Source organism: Aulonocara stuartgranti, assembly GCF_965226115.1.
Source record: "Aulonocara stuartgranti genome assembly, chromosome: 7".
Classification (NCBI taxonomy): Eukaryota; Metazoa; Chordata; class Actinopteri; order Cichliformes; family Cichlidae; genus Aulonocara; species Aulonocara stuartgranti.
The window spans coordinates 36,996,074-37,010,209 of NC_138945.1; the positions used below are offsets into that span (position 1 = coordinate 36,996,074).

A 14,136-nucleotide genomic window follows, 5' to 3' on the forward strand; every position below is an offset into this window, starting at 1 on the left:
ATCATCAGATTTCACCGCTGCTCACAAGAAAAACATCCAGAGCAATATTACGGAAGACTGCTTAAACTGTACCTTCCTCATCGTTCAGACCACGAACTGAAAACACCATCGTTGCCAACCTATCAGGCTTTCTATGGTGCTGGCTGTGTACAGCTACCAGGTACTGACCATCTTGAGTACGTGCAACACATTGTCAAAAGAAACAGAGAAAAATATGAGAAAAACAGTGAGGAGATCGAGAGCGCTGTTGAGGAATATGAGCAGAACAGAGGTGTGACTGACGAATGGTGTAATCTGGCACCTGAATCAGATCTCGTAAGGTTGCCACTTGTCGAACAAGAAAGAGAGCGAGACAATGAAAATGAACAGGAAGATGTGCCCGACTACAGCCGTCAGGCTGATGCTTCAACAGAAGTCAGAGCCATCAGGGAACCCCCTGCTATTGATCCCACATTGTTACGTCAGATGTTTCAGAATCTGAACAAGAAGCAAGCCTGCATATTTTATGCAGTTAGAGACTGGTGCATTAAAAGAGTCTGTGCTCTAAATCCAGAGCAGTTTTTCTTTTATATTAATGGTGGTGCTGGAACAGGAAAATCACATCTTATCAAATGCATCTACTCAGAAGCATCTAAGATACTGAGCAAAGTGCCCAGATATGCAGACGACGTTGACATATCAAAACCCACTGTCCTGTTAACTGCTTTCACTGGGACTGCAGCTTTTAACATTTCTGGAACAACACTGCATTCTCTTCTCAAGCTGCCTAGAAGCTTAAAACCTCCCATTCAGGGACTTGGCAATCAGCTGGATGAAGTCAGATCAGAACTTTTGAATGCTGAAATAATCGTCATTGACGAAGTGTCTATGGTGTCAAGACATCTGTTTGCATATGTAGATGCAAGACTCAAACAGATCAAAGGGACTCGGAGACCCTTTGGAGGCATGTCAGTCATTGCTGTCGGAGACTTCTATCAGCTACCCCCAGTGCGACAGTCTAAACCTCTCTGTGTGCACGACCCGTCTGAGATCGACCTGTGGCGGGAGCATTTTCAGATGATCACTCTGACTGAGATTATGCGTCAGAAAGATGATGTTGTCTTTGCAGAGATGCTGAACAGAATTCGTGTGAAAGGAAAGTTGGATGAGCTTTGCGAAGCAGATAGAGATTTGTTGTTACAGGCCATAACTGAACCAGCCCATTGTCCAACTGATGCGTTGCACATTTTTGCAACTAATAAAGAAGTGGATGCACACAACTCTGCAACACTGGCTCTGCTCCACACTCATATCATTGACATCCATGCAGATGATTATAGAAAAGATCCTAGAACTGGCAGAATGGCACTTCAAGACAGACCATTGAAAGGAGGTAAAAACGAGTTACCAGACACACTGAAAGTTGCAGAAGGAGCTCGTGTCATGCTCACCAGAAACATTGACATACAAAATGGTTTGGTTAATGGAGCTTTTGGAATACTACTTAGAGTAGTTCACTCTGAAAACGACCAACACATCATCAAGCTTGGACTTAAAATGGATAATGAGACATCTGGAAAGAATAACCGCACACCAGCAGACGACATGGTGTACATTGAGAGAGCAGAGGAGAATCTGAAGCAGAAAGGAGTGGTACGAAGACAGTTCCCAGTGAAGCTGGCCTTTGCATGTACAATACATAAGGTACAGGGTATGACAACTACATCAGCTGTTGTCTCTCTTAAGAGCATTTTTGAGCCCGGCATGGCCTACGTAGCTGTCAGTAGAGTGACGTCTCTCAGTGGACTGTATCTTCTTGATATGGAGGAGAAAAAAATATTCACCAACCCAGAAATCACTGCAGCGCTTGAGAACATGAGACAAGCCAACCTTGATGACATGATGCCTCTTCTACACGTGAGGCAAACACTGAGCAGGTCAGAGGTTTTCACCATTGTTCATCATAATACAGAGGGACTGCCAGCTCACATTAATGACATCAAAAGTCACCATGAATTGTGTCTAGCAGATGTTTTGTGCCTAACAGAAACACACCTGCGGGGCTCTTTTGTCGCAGAGAGTCTCCACTTGGAAAATTACAATTTGTTCAAACGCAACAGACACCTGTCCTACACAAACTTTCCCCAGATGGCAAACAGAAGTGGTGGTGGAGTTGCTGTTTATGTGAAAAGTGACATTCAAGTGCATGAAAAACAGTACATCCATAATGTAACTGACCTTGAATTTCTGGCTTTAAAGGTTGAAGCACCAGTCAGTGCTCTGATTGCAGTTGTATACAGACCTCCAGACTACACTCTGAGGCCATTCCTGAAAAACCTGGTAAGCCTATTAGACTCATTGGAGATCATGGACTGTCATCCCATCATAGTTTGTGGTGATTTTAATGAGAATGTTTTATCCAGTGCAAACAAACCAATCCTGGAGCTGTTTGAGTCTAGGGGATACGCACAGGTCATCACTGCCCCTACCACAGAGAAGAACACACTGCTTGACCTAATTTTCATTTCTCAGTCAGATCGATGTCTCCATTCTGGAGTCATGAAGACCTACCATAGTTACCATGACCCAGTATACTGTGTATTGTCCTGTGATGATTCATGATCTAGATCTTTGAATACAGTAAGTAATATCTATATTTTTGAATGACTTAAGAAAGTAGAGCGATGCTTGAACTCCAGAAAGAAGTCCAGACGCTTTTCTTTGCAAGCTCCTTTGACTACGATGACCTGGATGACTGAGAACCTTCACAGACATAAAGTAGAGCGATATTTAAAAGTTGACGCCCTGCATTGCAGTATAATGTTTGAATTGTTTACATAAAATACAATTACATGAATTAAGTAATGATATCAGTAAAAGATGACAATTTTATTTATTACAGAAAATCTAAAATTCACTAACAGTAACCTATAAATGTCAGAAAAATCAAATATAGCAGTTTAAAATGAATAGTGTAGGCATATCCTCTCTGCAGCCAGGCTTCAACATCCTGCCAGGCTGCCCCAGTCTCACTGTGGCTGGGAGGGAGGGAGGGTGGACCAGAGGATTGCCTACACAACACATAAATGTTCAACAGCTTCTTCATTGTTTCTGAGAGAACAATAATGACTAAAGGTTGCTTTTTAAAAAAAACAAACAAACAAACAAACCTAATTACAGCAATAATGACAGTTAAGCCACTTTATGTGTGCCTCTATTTTGAAATACTATTTACAAAAATGTTATTATTTTGTTTTGTTATAAATTTAAACTTTTTCAAAAGTATACGATTATATTTTTGGACCAATTTTACTATGAAACATAAATTTTTATGAGCTTTTATCATGTTTCTGGCCAGTGCAATCATCAGGGTGGGTCTGGGTTGATAACTGCACATTTCTGGCCAGAAATGTTTCAGCAGTGTTACATATGTAGTGCATATGTTACACTTGCTTTCTGTTACCAGCTGATACCCTACATTTGTATAGACATTGGATGGTGTGAGGTTGGGGAGTTGAGTGGGAAGGGGGGGGGGAGGGTACGGTGGGAGTTGAGGGGGGGGGGGTTCCTTTCCTGTTAGGTTTCCTTTTTTTTTCTTTTTTTTTTTTTAAGCAAGACACAGTCCTCCTGTGTCTTCTCCAAGCTTCACATGTAAAATCCAACAATGTGAAGCACATAGCAGCCAGAAACTGTAATGCCACAGATCAGAGAAACTTCATCATCACCATCTTCATCGCCATACGATCAGAGCGTGAGACTTCACATCTGGAGCACAGGAGACATTCTGTGATAAGTCCTCCTTCTAGCTTGTCCCACAAGCAGCCGGTGAGATTTACTCACAACAAAAAGGGTTAATGACATAATTTCCATGAAAACATGTATTCATTCTTTGTGAAGTGTTTAAATTGTGTTTTCACTTGACCTTAGGAGTGTTAGAGTGTATTGTAATGTCTGTACTCAGGTGTTTCCCTCTGTGATCCATCCCCTTCAGAGCTGAGACACTCAGGACTGAACAGACGGCACAGTTTCTGTGACTGAGCCTCCAAAACACCTTCTTTGAAACCACTCATGATAGAAGGGCTTCATATTTGCAGCAGCACTACTACAGGTATTCAGTTTATTACAGGATGTGTTTGTTTCTTAGGACCAGCTCTGAGTGCACACTACCTAACATATACACCTTTCTGTTCATTACAAACCCACTACTCTGGATCATATGGCCAGTTGGCAGGAATGTTGCTGCAGGAAAACATCCCTGGAGATCACCATCATTGTCAGACTGACTGTGCCTCCTCTGTGCAGTGTCAAGATCCTCCCTAAATGAGTGTGTAAGTTAACATTTTCATTATTTTATTCCCTTTGACAAGACAAGTATCACTGATATTTACATTTACAACTACATATTCCTGTTTTCTGCTCTTCTTTTAAAGTCCTCAGCTATCCTGCTTCTGTGCTGCTTGCCACACATCAAACACTGGCCGGATGACAGGGAGGATCCACTCTGAAGTCACTGGACATGATGAGGATCATATGGGACTTTATAGTTTCACAGAAACGATGTGCTCTGTGATTACAGGTTTTAAATGGACATAATGACTGCCTCTCTCTGATCAATAGGCTAAAGGATTGTTGTCATTGTTAGTGCTCTGTACAATGTATGCTTATTTAGTATTTCATCACAGAGCAAACCTTTTTTTCTTTAACATATTTTTATTTTTTTATTTGTGGGGATAGGTTAATTGATTAATCCAAATTGTCACTAGGTGTGAATGTGCGAATGAATGTGAGTGTGAATGGTTGTCTGTCCCTGTGTGTTGGCCCTGTGACAGACTGGCGACCTGTCCAGGGTGTACCCCGCCTTTCGCCCTATGACAGCTGGGATAGGCTCCAGCGCCCCCCGCGACCCTGGAAAGGATAAGCGGAAGCGAATGGATGGATGGATGGATATTTTTATTTTGTTCTAATGTTGAATTAACTGTGGGGATTTTTTTTAAGTGGGCACTCGGGATGTCATATGACCAGAAATGTGGTAACTGGAATTCAACAGTATGGAAGAAAAAATCTGCTAAGAACAAAACACACACAAAACCCCCCAAGAAAATTCAAATTCATTCCATGTAATCCAATCTAAAACATTTTAAACTGCTGAACAGCAACACAAACAGCATTAAAAAACAGTGTTAACAGAATGATTATGATGATTTTGTACCAAAGTTTCAGGTCACATGGCACACCTAGTGTGTAGTGTGGGGTATCAGCTGGTAAGTATAGGTTTTTTTTTTCATATTTGTGTCCTTAGAGTTCAGATAGATAAAGCCTTGTGTATAATAATTAGTCATAACCACAACTCAAAGTCAGGGACTAACTAATTTTGGGACTTTGTGTCTGAGCCCAGGTTAAAACAATGTGTAAAAAAGCATTTAGTGGCATGGCTGAACAATGCTGTATTGATACTTATTTATCCATGTTCACAAAAAGGACTAATGTGTTTATTTGATTATTTGCATGTGTTAAACTGTGTCACCACCTTACGCTTTCATTTGACTTTACTCAAAAATCTCTATACAGTTCTCTTTTACCACTGTGTGGACTCTGTTTACATTAAAACATAAAGAAGAATGAGTAATAAAAAGATGTGTAGACAGATTAAGTAGACCGATAGAAACAGCTGTTCAGCCATGTTCTAAGAAACCAACACAATTTAAAGGTTCAGGATTGTGGTTTTAAAAGTTGAATTTTCATGTATTTCATTAGTTATTTAATTTAGTTATTTTTATTTATTCTACTAGTCCTTTTCAGAAAGAAGCTGTAAAATATGACTTAAGATTTTTATGTTATTTTCTATGACATACAAAACAAATTGATGTATGTAATACTATTAAACATGATATACACATGTGTATATGTCTGAAAAACATTATGCTGTATATTAAAGTTTGTATTTTCTCCAGAATTTTTGTTCATCTTTTAAGTTCATTTCAGTTAGAAGAATTTGAACGTTTAATATTCATTCAGAGGTTTTCTGACTCTAAATTTTCTTTTGTCATTACTCATCATTTTATTATTTACATTTTAAACATGTTTAGCTTTTTTCCAACTTCTTCTGTGTGAACATCAGCTTTCAAAAGTTCTGCACTTTTGTTTTCAGGTTAAAAATTCTGTATTTTCCAGCTCGTTCAGAATTTTTATTTTTAACTTAACATTCAGCAATTAATTCATTTCAGTGCATACATTCAGATTCAAGCATTCACACTGCAGTTTCTTCAGAAAATGCACTTTCTAGTTAGTGTGAATGCTTGAAAAGCATTCACAGTATTGTTGTTGTAATCTTTATTATTATATTTTATTATTAGTGTGAATGCTTGAAAAGCATTCACAGTATTGTTCTTCTAATTAGTGTGAATGCTTGAAAAGCATTCACAGTATTGTTATTCGAATCTTTATTATTATTGTGTGGATGCTTTAAGCATCCACACTATTGAGTTCCTGTTTCTCTTTATTCTTTATTATTATTCTAGTTGCTTCCGTACACTTTTTGGCACTTAACTACTTCCACAATTTTCAGCCGATTTTCACCGTTCAAATTTTAAACTATTCTGCTATTTCTGCTAATTTACGCTACGATTTTTGCTATTTTTAACTATTATACTTTTTAAAATATTAAGCTTTTTTCCTTTAATTTGTCCCATTGAAATGAATGGGAAACTTCTGCAATTCTGCTAAAATTTGCTTGTTTTTGAAACTTAACTACTTCCTCATATTTTCACCTAGAACAACCATTCAAACTTTAAAATGTTCATAAATTATTGGGCTATTCAGGTATGATTCAGCTTTTTCAAATCTTTTACTGTTTTACTTTTATGCCTCTTAAAGTTTTGAGTTGCAAAATTGTGATTTTTCACAAAATACATGCGTTGTTATGGTTGCTATGCTCTTGGCTTCCAGTGTGCCACTGAAGGTTTTGCAATTTTCACTTCATGTCCGAACAACTTCTTGCTACTTGCTCAATTTTCACTCAACTTCCACAAATTATACATCAAAACGTAGGTATTTTTGCTGGCTTTCAGAAAATGTCACTATCATTGTTGTGGGATTTATAGAATTTTTGCAAATCTCCTCAGACCAACACAAGGTCTCAAAACTCTCCATATAAAGTCAATGGAGAGCTTGTTCAAAATCATCGCTGGATTTCTGTAATGAGAGGCATATTCGAATCGTCATATCTCCTTAACGAAGCGACTTTAAGACATGAGGCTTGTCCCCGAATATCTTCAGACACCCCTGACGCTCACAATTCAAGAATTTCTTTCTCACCTATTACCGTTCTGAAATGAGTTGGACTTGTTTGAGGGTAGGAAATTCGTCCTTCGCTCAGATTTCTTCAGATTTCAAACTGTGGAAATGAACCACTTTTTTCTCTCGTCATAACTTTTTGTTGGATTTCCACAGAGACCTGAAAATTTCCATGATTGTTCACCAAAGCCTGCTGTCTCTTACGGTGAAAGAATGATATCGATACTCCAAATAGATTTCGAGTTACAAAGCGTTGTTTGAGGGCAAGTCAAGGCAGTTTTTGCTTCGCTCTACTCAGTTATGGTGCATTAGAAGTCAAATATCTTTAATAATTCATATTTTAATGATAAATTGTAAACACTGGAAGATTCCCCCATCTCTTCTGAACAAAACGGTGTAAGAATGACCGCTCTAGCCCCTACGGTTTGGAAATTATGGTCATTTGTTTGAGGGGAGTCCTCACTATGAGAAATAGGCTGCAATAATCCTGTGCCTCTCTGTGCTGCCTGTGTAAAAAGAGGCACATGTTTTGGCGGGAAAAAGTACACAGGCTCTCTGATTGGTGGATTCAAATTCAGCAGCTCCCAGGCTCACCTAGAAACTTACTTCTCTCTCCCTGTGCATTTTTTTGCTGATTTTTTCATTTAACAAGTATATTTGAGGGACCCTCAGCATGTTCAGCATTTTTTCAGCTGTCCATTTTGCTTTTCCAATTTTTCTGTTTAACTGATTACTATTGTGCTAAATCATACTGTTTCTGCTATTTCATAAGATTTGTGCTTAATATAGTATTTCTGCTAAATTACAGTATTTCTGCTTTTTATACTATTTGTGCTAAAACATAGTATTTCTACTAAATGTAGTATTTATGCTTAATCATACTATTTCTGCTTTTTATGGGATTTGTGCCTAATATAGTATTTCTGCTTTTTATAGGATTTTTGCTCAAACATAATATTTCTACTAAATGTAGTGTTTATGCTTAATCATCCTATTTCTGCTTTTTATAGGATTTGTGCTTAATATAGTATTTCTGCTAAATTATAGTATTTCTGCTTTTTATAGTATTTGTGCTAAAACATAGTATTTCTACTAAATGTAGTATTTATGCTTAATCATACTATTTCTGCTTTTTATGGGATTTGTGCCTAATATAGTATTTCTGCTTTTTATAGGATTTTTGCTCAAACATAATATTTCTACTAAATGTAGTGTTTATGCTTAATCATCCTATTTCTGCTTTTTATAGGATTTGTGCTTAATATAGTATTTCTGCTAAATTATAGTATTTCTGCTTTTTATAGTATTTGTGCTAAAACATAGTATTTCTACTAAATGTAGTATTTATGCTTAATCATAGTATTTCTATATATTTCTATATATTTCTGCCAGGTCCCCAGGCAGCCAATCCTCTGTGAGGACTTAGACATTCAAATTTTCAAATCAGGGCCTGCACGGTTTCCCAGCCAATCATATATGTGTCCTGAGGCATTCAAATTTGCATATTGGGGCCTTCATGGCTTCTAAGCCAGCCAATCATATCTGAGGGCTGAGGAATTCAAATCCACAAATCAGGGCCTGCACAGCTTCCCAGCCAGCCAATCATGTATGTGGGCTCCAGGTATTCAAATTTGCATATTGGGGAATTCGTGGCTTCTAAGTCAACAAGTCATCCATGTCATATATCTCTAAAAATTCATATTTTAATGATAAATTGTCAACACTTGAAGATTCCCCCATCTCTTCTGAACAAAACGGTGTAAGAATGACCGCTCTAGCCCCTATGGTTAGGAAATTATGGTCATTTGTTTGAGGGGAATCCTCACTATGTGAAATAAACTGAAAGAAGCAGGTCTATGTCTCTGTGCTGCGTGTGTAAAAAGATGCACCTGTTTTGGCGGGAAAACGTAAACAGCCTCTCTGATTGGTGGATTCAAATTCAGCAGCTCCCAGGCTGACCTAGAAACTTAGTCCTCTCTCCCTGTGTGTGTGTGTGTGTGTGTGTGTGTGTGTGTGTTTAGTGGGAGAGAGAGGACCCTGCCCTTATTTGGCAGCATGTCATTGTAGGATTTAAATTGAACATAGACTGGTTGACTGGATTAGAGCCTGTGTTTGTGTGTCCCTCTGTGCATTTGTGTTTCAATAAGTTATTACTATTCTGCTAAATCATAGTATTTCTGGTACTTTTCGGTACTTGTGCTAAATACAGTATTTCTGCTAAATCATACTATTTCTGCTTTTCATAGGATTTATGCCTAATATAGTATTTCTGCTAAATTATAGTATTTCTGCTTTTTATAGGATTTGTGCCTAACATAGTATTTCTGCTAAATTATAGTATTTCTGCTTTTTATACTATTTGTTCTAAATTATAGTATTTCTGCTTTTTATAGGATTTGTGCTTAATATAGTATTTCTGCTAAATTATAGTATTTCTGCTTTTTATAGTATTTGTGCTAAAACATAGTATTTCTACTAAATGTAGTATTTATGCTTAATAATAGTATTTCTATATATTTCTGCCAGGTCCCCAGGCAGCCAATCCTCTGTGAGGACTGAGACATTCAAATTTTCAAATCAGGGCCTGCACAGTTTCCCAGCCAATCAAATAAGTGTCCTGAGGCATTCAAATTTGCATATTGGGGCCTTCGTGGCTTCTAAGCCAGCCAATCATATCTGAGGGCTGAGGAATTCAAATCCACAAATCAGGGCCTGCACGGCTTCCCAGCCAGCCAATCACATATGTGGTCTCAGGCATTCAAATTTGCATATTGGGGAATTCGTGGCTTCTAAGTCAACAAGTCATCCATGTCATATATCTCTAAAAATTCATATTTTAATATTAAATTGTCAACACTTGAAGATTCCCCCATCTCTTCTGAACAAAACGGTGTAAGAATGACCGTTCTAGCCCCTACGGTTAGGAAATTACGGTCATTTGTTTGAGGGGAGTCGTCACTATGAGAAATAGACTGCAAAAATCCTGTGTCTCTCTGTGCTGCTGCGTGTGTAAACAGATGCACCTGTTTTGGTGGGGAAAAGTGCACAGCCTCTCTGATTGGTGGATTCAAATTCACCAGCTCCCAGGCTGACCAAGAAACTTACTTCTCTCTCCCTGTGTGTGTGTGTGTGTGTGTGTGTGTGTGTGTGTGTGTGTGTGTGTGTGTGTGTGTGTGTGTGACAGAGAGAGAGAGAGAGAGAGAAAGCCTTTTAATGGGATGATCCCATTGTAAGATTCAAATTCAATATATTTAGACTGGTTGACTGAATTGGATCTTGTGTGTGTGTGTCTCTCTGTGCATGTGTGTTTCCTCATGTGTACATATTTGTAATTGTGTGGCAGTCATAAATTTTTTTGCTGATTTTTGTCATTTAACAAGTATATTTGAGGGAACCTCAGCATGTTCAGCATTTTTTTCAGCTGTCCATTTTGCTTTTCCAATTTTTCTGTTTAACTTATTACTATTGTGCTAAATCACACTATTTCTGCTATTTTATAAGATTTGTGCTTAATATACTATTTCTGCTTTTATAGGATTTGTGCTTAATATAGTATTTCTGCTTTTTATAAGATTTGTGCTTAATATAGTATTTCTCCTAAATGTAGTATTTATGCTTAATCATACTATTTCTGCTTTTCATAGGATTTGTGCTTAATATAGTATTTCTGCTAAATTTAGTATTTCTGATTAATTATAGTCTTTCTACTAAATCATAGTACAGTATTTCTGCTTTTTATGGGATTTGTGCTAAAACAAAGTATTTCTACTAAATGTAGTATTTATGCTTAATCATACCATTTCTGCTTTTTATAGGATTTGTGCTTAATATAGTATTTCTGCTAAATTATAGTATTTCTGCCAAATTATAATATTTGTGCTAAAACATAGTCTTAATTTAAAATTACAATATTCATAGTTCATCACAGTGTCTCTGGTAAATCACAATATTTCTGCTCTGTTGTACTATTTTTCTAAATCATAGTGTTTCTGTAATGTTTAAGTCTTTTTGGCTAAATATATTCTTTCTGTTATCTTATACTATTTCTCCTAAATTCTTGTATTTTTGAGAAGTTATCATGTTTCTGGTAAGTTACAATATTTCTGCTAAATTCTGCTATGCTATTGTATTTCTGCCAAGTATTATGTTTCCTCTAAGATATTGCAGTTCTGCTAAGTTATTCCATTTTAGCAAACTTCTTTTGCTTCTGCAAAGTTTTTACAATTTCTGCAACTTTTCAGCTTTTTCAGCTACTTTTTGCATACAGCTTCAGCTTTAAGCATCCACACTGCATTTTCGCAGGAAATGCAAATTTTTCTAGTTATTATTATTATATATTCCGTACGTTTTTTGGCATCTCACTCCTTCAAAACCGTTCAACTTAGAAAAACCATTCAAACACCGTTAGATTCCTATTCTTTTGGACAACACTGCTTCTATTTTTCATATTTTTAACATTTATATTTTTAATTTTATTCAACTTTTTTCAACAAAAATTTATAATGTATTTCAATGGGGAGACCCTTCAAATCCTCATTCAACTTACTCATTTTTAAACTCTTACTACTTCCACATACATTGACATAGAGCCACCATTCAAACTTTAAAACGAAGACAAGACATTCAACTATTCAACTTGTATTTATCTTTTCAATATCTATTATACTTTTTCTTCAGTTCCAGTTTAAGTTTCATGATGTTTTTTCACCCGTTTCAGAGTTTATAATGGGTGTGTATGGGACGGAATGTTGGGGCTAGAGTGAGGCAGCTCAACTGCTAGAGTGAGAGGAGCAAAAAAATTAATCTTAAAATCTTTTTTAAAACTGCTGCTGTGTCCACAGCGTTTGCTCTACAGGTATGATTTTACCCTCAAAACGTAGCCATGGCTGTCCTCTTTCATCCAATGTGTTTACTATTGTACTAGGTGTTATGGTTCTTTCATAAATGTCACCAATGCACAGCCTCCTCCCTCCAACTCTTCCATAGACTCTAATGTTAAAACGGCTCAGAAGGTTCGTTTGAAAATCAGAAGAGCATGGTGTCTTTCCACTGTCACCACGTCCATATAATAAGCTCCACAGGCATGAAAACTGAGAATTAGGTAGACTAGACATTGCTGTCGCTCACGGTGAAAGAATTTTGTCAATACGACTTTTACTTTTCATTTGGGAACGATTTGTTTCGGCCTGACTTTTCTGTTCATTTTAAGCAGCAAAAGTGAGGCGCATGTCTGTGTACGTGTGTATGGAGCCATTGGGTGCGGTCACTATAGCAACCAGGCTCACACCTGCCTGCTTAACGAGCTCTGCCTGCCACTGTACCAAGATTCATCTTAAGCACTTCTCTTTCAACTGCTGCTGTGTCCACAGTGTTACAGCCATCATTTTACCCTCAAATTGTCGCCATTATTGTTCTCTTTCCAACACCGTGTCTTTCAAAGCTCAGGCATTTAAACTTTTTAAACTGTGTGGATCAGAGTGGAGGGATCACATTTTAGTCATTCAGTGATTCAAAGAATATGACCTTTTAATATTCTTTCAGATGTTTTCTGACTCTAAATGTTCTTTTCTCATTTCTTAGGGTTTTCTAATTTACATTTAAAACATTTTCAGTTTTTTTCCAACTTCTTCTTCTGTGTAACCTTCAGCTTTTAGCAGTTCAGCACCTTTGTTTTCAGGTTAAATTCGGGTTTTTTTTTTTTTTTTTTTTTTTTTTATCTCATTCAATATTTTTAACTCAAAATTCAGTAATTAATTCATTTCAGTGCATACATTCAGATTCAAGCATTCACACTGCAGTTTCTTCAGAAAATGCACTTTCTAGTCTTTATTATTATTATTCTATTTTATTATTATCTATTCCGTACGTTTTTTGAAAGCCTACTCCTTCAAAACCGTTCAACTTAGAAAAACCATTCAAACATCGTTAGATTCCTATTATTTTGGACATGGTTGCTTCTATTTTTCTCATTTTTAACATTTATATTTTTAATTTTATTCAACTTTATTCAACAAAAATTTCCCATGTATTTCAATGGGGAGACCCTTCAAATTCTCATTCAACTTATTCATTTTTAAACTCTTACTACTTCCACATACATTGACATAGAGCCACCATTCAAACTTTAAAACGAAGACAAGACATTCAACTATTCAACTTGTATTTATCTTTTCAATATCTATTATACTTTTTCTTCAGTTCCAGTTTAAGTTTCATGATGTTTTTTCACCCGTTTCAAAATTTATAATGGGTGTGTATGGGACGGAATGTTGGGGCTAGAGTGAGACAGCTCAACTGCTAGAGTGAGAGGAGCAAAAAAATTAATCTTAAAATCTTTTTTAAAACTGCTGCTGTGTCCGCAGCGTTTGCTCTACAGGTATGATTTTACCCTCAAAACGTAGCCATGGCTGTCCTCTTTCATCCAATGTGTTTACTATTGTACTAGGTGTTATGGTTCTTTCATAAATGTCACCAATGCACAGCCTCCTCCCTCCAACTCTTCCATAGACTCTAATGTTAAAATGGCTCAGAAGGTTCGTTTGAAAATCAGAAGAGCATGGTGTCTTTACACTGTCACCACGTCCATATAATAAACTCCACAGGCATGAAAACTGAGAATTAGGTAGACTAGACATGGCTGTCGCTCACGGTGAAAGAATTTTGTCAGTACGACTTTTACTTTTCATTTGGGAACGATTTGTTTCGGCCTGACTTTTCTGTTCATTTTAAGCAGCAAAAGTGAGGCGCATGTCTGTGTACGTGTGTATGGAGCCATTGGGTGCGGTCACTATAGCAACCAGGCTCACACCTGCCTGCTTAACGAGCTCTGCCTGCCACTGTACCAAGATTCATCTTAAGCACTTC

The 14,136-nt window shown here is 37.1% G+C and overlaps 1 long non-coding RNA gene across 2 annotated transcripts; it reads left to right on the forward strand.

The window, feature by feature from the left end:
* The first annotated feature begins 2,247 nt into the window (after positions 1–2,247).
* Positions 2,248–4,584, forward strand: LOC309709629. 2 transcript variants are annotated; one of them, XR_014277553.1, is made up of 4 exons: positions 2,248–2,319; positions 3,971–4,087; positions 4,204–4,307; positions 4,410–4,584. It is a non-coding gene; the product is annotated as an uncharacterized lncRNA (long non-coding RNA). The 2 variants fall into 2 exon arrangements; XR_014277554.1 differs by lacking the exon at positions 2,248–2,319 and adding an exon at positions 3,562–3,804.
* The last annotated feature ends 9,552 nt before the right edge of the window (positions 4,585–14,136 follow it).